This window comes from Pan troglodytes, chromosome 6 (genome assembly GCF_028858775.2).
Source record: "Pan troglodytes isolate AG18354 chromosome 6, NHGRI_mPanTro3-v2.0_pri, whole genome shotgun sequence".
NCBI classification, from domain to species: Eukaryota; Metazoa; Chordata; class Mammalia; order Primates; family Hominidae; genus Pan; species Pan troglodytes.
Genome location: NC_072404.2, coordinates 153507318 through 153514216, shown reverse-complemented (window position 1 = coordinate 153514216; position 6899 = coordinate 153507318).

Below are 6899 nucleotides of genomic sequence, written 5' to 3'. Positions count from 1 at the left end.
AATCTGAGAACAGATAAAATGCATAAAAATAGGTGAATTATAATGGATGGGCTGTTTACTTTAAGTGCTATAGAAATAAACCTAAAAGGATTAGTTTTCAGTTGTATGCAATGAGCTGAAAGCATGGCATTAGGAACCAGTACCCTTTAGCATCTATCAAGAAAGACACTTGTGTTAACAGGCTTCCTCAGCCCCAGTTCTATTGACATTTGAGGCCAGATAATTATTTGCTGTGGGAAGTTATCCCGTGCATTGTAGGATGTTTAACAGTATCCCTATCCTCTACCTATTAGATGCTAATGCCACCTCTGTGTCCCCCACCCTAGTTGTGACAACCAAAAATATGTGTAGACATTGCCAAACGTCCCCTGAGGGAGCGTGGGACAAAATTAACCACAGTTAAAAATCTGGCCAGGCACAGTGGCTCACGCCTGTAATCCCAGCACTTTGGGAGGCCGAGGCAGGCGGATCACCTGAGGTCAGGAGTTTGAGACCAGCGTGGCCAACATGGTGAAACTCCATCTCTACTAGAAATACAAAAATTAGCCAGGCATGGTGGTGCATGCCAGTAATCTCAGCTACTCGGGAGGCTGAGGCAGGAGAATCTCTTGAACCAGGGAGGTGGAGGTTGCAGTGGGCTAAGATCGTGCCACTGCACTCCAGCCTGGGTGACGGAGCAAGACTCTGTCTCAAAAAAAAAAAAAAATTAATAAAAAAAACAAAAAAAAATCGCTATGGTAAAGGAATGAAACCACTCACTCAAAACAACTTTTCCAATATTAGATGATAAAAATCTATAACACATGACTGTATGTCCATTACATCTAACCCAGTACTTTAGAATAATCTTGTCACAATCTCATGAAATATTAAAAACATTGATTGATGATATTATCTGAGCTCAGCATGATTAAAAATAAAATATCCAAGATAGAAGATAAAGCTCTACATCAGAAATTAAAATAAATAAGAACTCTCATGAACAACTGTTAATCAAAGAAGAAACCAAAATCAAATTTCAGAATGTCTAGAAAATAACAAAATTGAAAACATTACATTTATAAGATCTTAACCAAAACAGTACGTAGAGAAACATTTATTGTATTCAATGTTTATATTACTAAACGAGAAGAAAAACCAAAAAAAGAATGAAATAGGTATTCAACCTAAGAAGTTAGAAATTTATCGACAAGCTAAGAAAAACCAACAAAAGATATCAGTAAAAGAAGACAGAAAACAAACAAACAAAAAACAGTAGAACAAATCAATACATTTTCTTTTCTTTTGGGAAATTTGCTCTAAGTAAAATCCAGAAAAGAAGCAAAAATAACTTGATACACTACTAATTGATTAGTAGAAAAAGGAACAAAACCATAAATACGTATATCACTCATCTGTCACTTATATCTTCAACACAAAGGTTAAAAGAAAAGAACATTAAAAATAACTGTAATGCTGAGCATGGTGGCTCACACCTGTGATCCCAGAGCTTTGGGAGGCTGAGGCAGGAGGATCTCTTGAGGCCAGGAGTTCGAGGTTATAGTGAGCTATGATTGAGCCACTGCAATCCAGCCTGAATGACAGCAAGACCCTGTCTCTAAAACAAAACAAAACAAAAAAACTGTAACTACAATAATTTGTTAATGGATTCACAATATAAAAAGATGTATCAAGGCTGGGTGCAGGGGCTCACGCCTGTAATCTCAGCACTTTGGGAGGCCAAGGTGGGCAGATTGCTTGAGCTCAGGAGTTTGAGACCAGCCTGGGGAACATGGCGAAACCCCGTCTCTACAAAAAATAACAAAAATTAGCTGGGCGTGGTGGTGGGTGCCAGTAGTCCCAGCTACTCAGGAGACTGAGGTAGGAGGATGGCTTAAGCTCAGTAGGCAAAGGTTGTAGTGAGCCGAGGTTGCACCACTGCACTCCAGACTGGGTGACAGAGCCAGATCCTGTCTCAAAAAAAAAAAAAAAAAAAAAAAAAAAAAAAAAAAAAAAAAAGATGTATCAAAACATCATGTCATACACTATAAATATGTATAATTTTTATTTGTCAATTAAAAATAAATTTAAAAAATTACAGACATATGTATTTATTTTTCATTTGTTCAGGCATTCCACAACCAAGTATTACATTTCTACTGTGTTTACCTAAGTGTTGCTGAAAAAAAACACAGAGTCTCCATTTTTACAAGTGAAAAATTGGTATATTACTTGCCCTTCCTATTGTGTAATGTGATCAAAAGTGCTCTGTAAAACATGGCCAAATATAATGTGGATTTTTAAAAATGGATAAATAGGTATGTTCTGGGTATGGTGGCTCATCCGTGTAATCTCAGCACTTTGAGAGGCCAAAACAGGAGGATCCCTTGAGACCAGGAGTTTGAGACTACCCTGGTCAATAGAGTGAGACTCTATCTTTACAAAAATTTTTAAAATTAGCCAGATATTGACTGGGCACAGTGGCTCACACCTATAATCCCAGCACTTTGGGAGCCTGAGGCGGGCAGATCGCCTGAGGTCAGGAGTTCGAGACCAGCCTGGCCAACATGGTGAAACCCTGTCTCTACTAAAAAATACAAAAATTAGCTGGGCGTGGTAGCAGGCACCTGTAATCCCAGCTATTTGGGAGGCTGAGGCAGGAGAATCGCTTGAACCTGGGAGGCGGAGGTTGCAGTGAGCCGAGATCATGCCATTGCACTCCAGCCTGGGCAACAAGAGTGAGACTTTGTTACCGCCTCCCACCCTCAGAAAAAAAATTAGCCAGATATTGTGGTGTGTAACTGAAGTCCTGCTATTTGGGATGCTGAGGTAGGAGGACTGCGTAAGCCCAGGAGTTCAAGGCTGCAGTGAGCTGTAATCGTGCCACTGCACTCCAGCCTGGATGACACTGTGAGACTCCTTCTCTAAAATAAATAACCATAATTTTATATGGATTATTTTAGTTGAGAAGATGAAAAGTGTTGCAAATTGTGTGTGTATCTGCACCTCTGTGTTCCATATCTTGAATTTATTAGAATGATTAAGGTTGATTATTAGTGTCTTGATATCTAGACACAGATTACATAAATTGAAGAAAACCATCTTCTGTCTCTTATTTTAATACTTCCCTTGTTTATTGTAAATGGCAGATGTTTATGTAATAGAAGAAAGCTCTGTTAGTATGTACTTTTGATGACTTTGCACCAAGAAAAATGCATTTAACATATATATAAACCTGTGCAAAATGTGTTCCTTAGAGTTAGAACTCAAAATGAATTTGAGATGTTGTATTGCCTGTTCTAGTATTACTTCCTCATCTAAATTGCTTCAATGACTTTCTATATCCTTCTAGGAAAAACAAGACTAAAGTTCTGTCATGTCCTATTTACCTATCTAGGCTTATCTCAAACCATCACTTATCTGAGTCAGTTCTTAGCATAGATGAATATGCAAATTGTGACATCAAAAATACAGAATGTGGCCAGACGTGGTGGTTCACACCTGTAATCTCAGCACACTGGGAGGCCAATGCAGTCAGATCACTTGAGGCCAGGAGTTCGAGAGCAGCCTGGCCAACATGGTGAAACCCCATCTCTACTAAAAATACAAAAATTACCAGGGCATGGTTGCATGCACCCGTAATCCCAGCTACTCAAGAGGCTGAGGTTGGAGAACTGCTTGAACCCAGGAGGTGGACGTTGTAGTGAGTCAAGATCATGCCATTGCACTCCAGCCTGGGTAACAGAGTATAAGACTTTGTGTGTGTGTGTCTGTGTGTGTGTGTGTGTGTGTGTATATAAAATATTAATTTTTTTGAAGTTTCTTCAAATGTCATAATTAAAATATATATAGAGAATGTTGGGGAGGGGATCAAATTTAAATTACTATAAGCTTAAAATAGCATGTTATAACTATAAGGTGTTATATGTAAGCCTCATGGTAATCACAAAGAAAAGACCTATCAAAGATACATAAAAGATAAAGAGAAATGAATGAAAGCGTATCTAGTTATAGTTTAAATATGGTTTGCCTACTTTAAACCTCATGTTGAATTTTTAAAAAACTTTTAAATTTCAGTAGCTTCAGAGGCACTAGTGTTTTTTGGTTACATGGATGAATTGGATAGTGGTGAAGTCTAGGATTTTAGTGCATCTGTCACCTGAGTAGTGTACATTGTACCCAATAGGTAGTTTTTCATCCCTCAGCCCCCTCTCACCCTCTTCCCTTCTGAGTCTCTAATGCCCATTATACCATTCTGTATGCCTTTGTGTGCCCATAGCTTAGCTCCCACTTATAAATGAGAACATGTGGTATTTGGACTCATGTTGAAATTTGATTTTCTATGTTGGAGGTGGGGCGTAATGTGAGATGTTTGGATTGTGGGGGCAGATCTCTCATGAGTAAGTTAATGCCCTCCATTGGGGGTGACTGTGTTCTCACTCTGTTAGTTCCCATGAGAGGTAATTTTTAAACAGAGCCTTGCACCTCCCCTTCTGGCTTCCTCTCTTGCCATGAGATCTCTGCATATTCCAGCTCCCCTTCACCTCCTACCATAAATGGAAGCCCTCACCAGATGCCCAATCTTGAACTTTTCCAAACATCAGAATTGTAGCCAAAGAAACCTTTTTTCTTTAAAAATTACTCAGCCTCGGATATCCCTTCATAGCAATACAAAACAGAATAAGACAATACCATTACAGAAAATCATCATATCACAAAGAAAGACAGCAAGAGAGGAAGAAAGAAACAAAGGATCTGCCAAACAGCCAGACAACAATGAACAAAATGGAAATAGTCCTTACTTTCAGTAATTATTTTACATTAAATAAATTAAACTCACTGATCAAAAGACATGGAATGGCTGAAAGGATAGAAAAAAGACTCAACTCTATGCTGCTTACAAAACACTCACTTCAGCTTCAAGAATAAACGTGAACTGAAAGTAAAGAGATGTAAAAAGACATCCCATACAAAAGGAAACCAAAAGAGAGGAGGAGTAGCCACACTTATGTCACACAAATACATTTTAAGTCAAAAACTGTGAAAAGAGACATACAGTGCCATTATATCGTGATAAAGAGATCAATTCATCAAGATGATAGAACAATAGGTAATATGGAACAATATATAATACACACACACACACGCACACACACACACTATTCTGTACCCAACATTGGAGAACATAAATACATAAATAAAATATTAATAGGTCTGAAGGGAGAAGTAGACAGCAAGACAATAATAGTAGGAGACTTCAACATTGCACTTTCAACAATGGATAGATTTTCCAGACAGAAAATCAATAAGAAAACATTGGACTTGAACTATACTTTAGACTAAATGGACCTAACAGACACATACAGAACATTCCATCCAACAGCAGCAGGATACACATTCTTCTGGAGCACACATAAAACATTCTCTAAGATCATATATTAGGCCACAAAACAAGTCTTAACAAATTTCAAAAATTGAAACAATGTGGTCAGGAGTGGTGGCTCCTGTCTGTAATTCTAGCGCTTTGGGAGGCTGAGATGGGAGGATCTCATGAAGCCAGGAGTTTGAGACCAGCCTGGTCAACGTATCAAGACTCTATTTATGTATATTTTAATATATTTATTATAAAAATCTATTATATGTATCTATGTATATTTTTGTATATTTTATAAAAATTTAAAAAAATGAAACTATGTCAACTATCTTTTCCAACAACAGTGGTATGAAATTAGAAACAAATAACAGACGGAAAACTGGAAACTCAGAAATATATGGAAATTAAACATCATACTCCTGAACAACCAATGGGTCAAACAAGAAATTGAAGGAGAAATTAAAAAAAATATATTGAGACAAACAAAAATGGAAACCCTACATAACAAAATGTATGGAATGCAGTAAAAACAGTTCCAACAAGGAAGTTTATAGCAATAAATACCTACATTAAAAAAGAAGAAGGATCTCAAATAAGTAATCTAACATTATTCCTTAAGGAACTCAAAAAAGAAGAACAAACTAAGCCCAATGTTAGTAGAAGAAACGAAATAATACAGATCAGAGCAGGAAAAAAAAAAGAGACTAGGAAAAGAATAGAAAAGATCAACAAAACTTTTTTGAAGACATAAACAAAATTGACAAACCTTTAGCTAGCCTAAGAACAAAAGAGAGATGACTCAAATAAAATTAGAAACCAAAAAGGAGCCATTACAGCAGATAAAACAGAAATACAAAGGATTGGCTGGGCACAGTGGCCCAGGCCAAGATGGGTGGATCACTTAAGGTCAGGAGTTCGAGATCAGCCTGGCCAACATGGCAAAACCCCGTCTCTGCTAAAAATACAAAAATTATCTGGGCATAGTCGTGTGCGCCTGTTGTCCCAGCTACTTAGGAGGCTAAGGCACAAGAATAATCTGAACCTAAGAGGCGGAGGGTGCAGTGAGTTGAGATCGTGCCACTGCATTCCAGCCTGGGCAACAGGGTGAGACTCTCAAAAAAAAAAAAAAAAAAAAGAAGGAAATACAAGGATCATAGGAGACTACTATGAATAATTATATAACAACAAATTAGATAACCTAGAATAAACAGATAAATTCCTAGAAATATACAACCTGACAAGACTGAATCATGAAGAAATAGAAAATTCGGACAGATCAGTAAGGAGATTAAATATTAAATCACTAATAAGCCAATGTGGTTGGTGGCTTATGCCTGTAATCCCAGCACTTGGGAGGCCGAGGTGGGCCGATGACAAGGTCAGGAGTTTGAGACCAGCCGGACCAACATGGTGAAACCCTGTCTCCACTAAAAATATGAAAATTAGCCGGGTGTGGTGGTGGGTGCCTGTAATCCTAGCTACTTGGGATGCTGAGGCAGGAGAATTGCTTGAAACTGGAAGGCGGAGGTTGGAGTGAGCAGAGCTT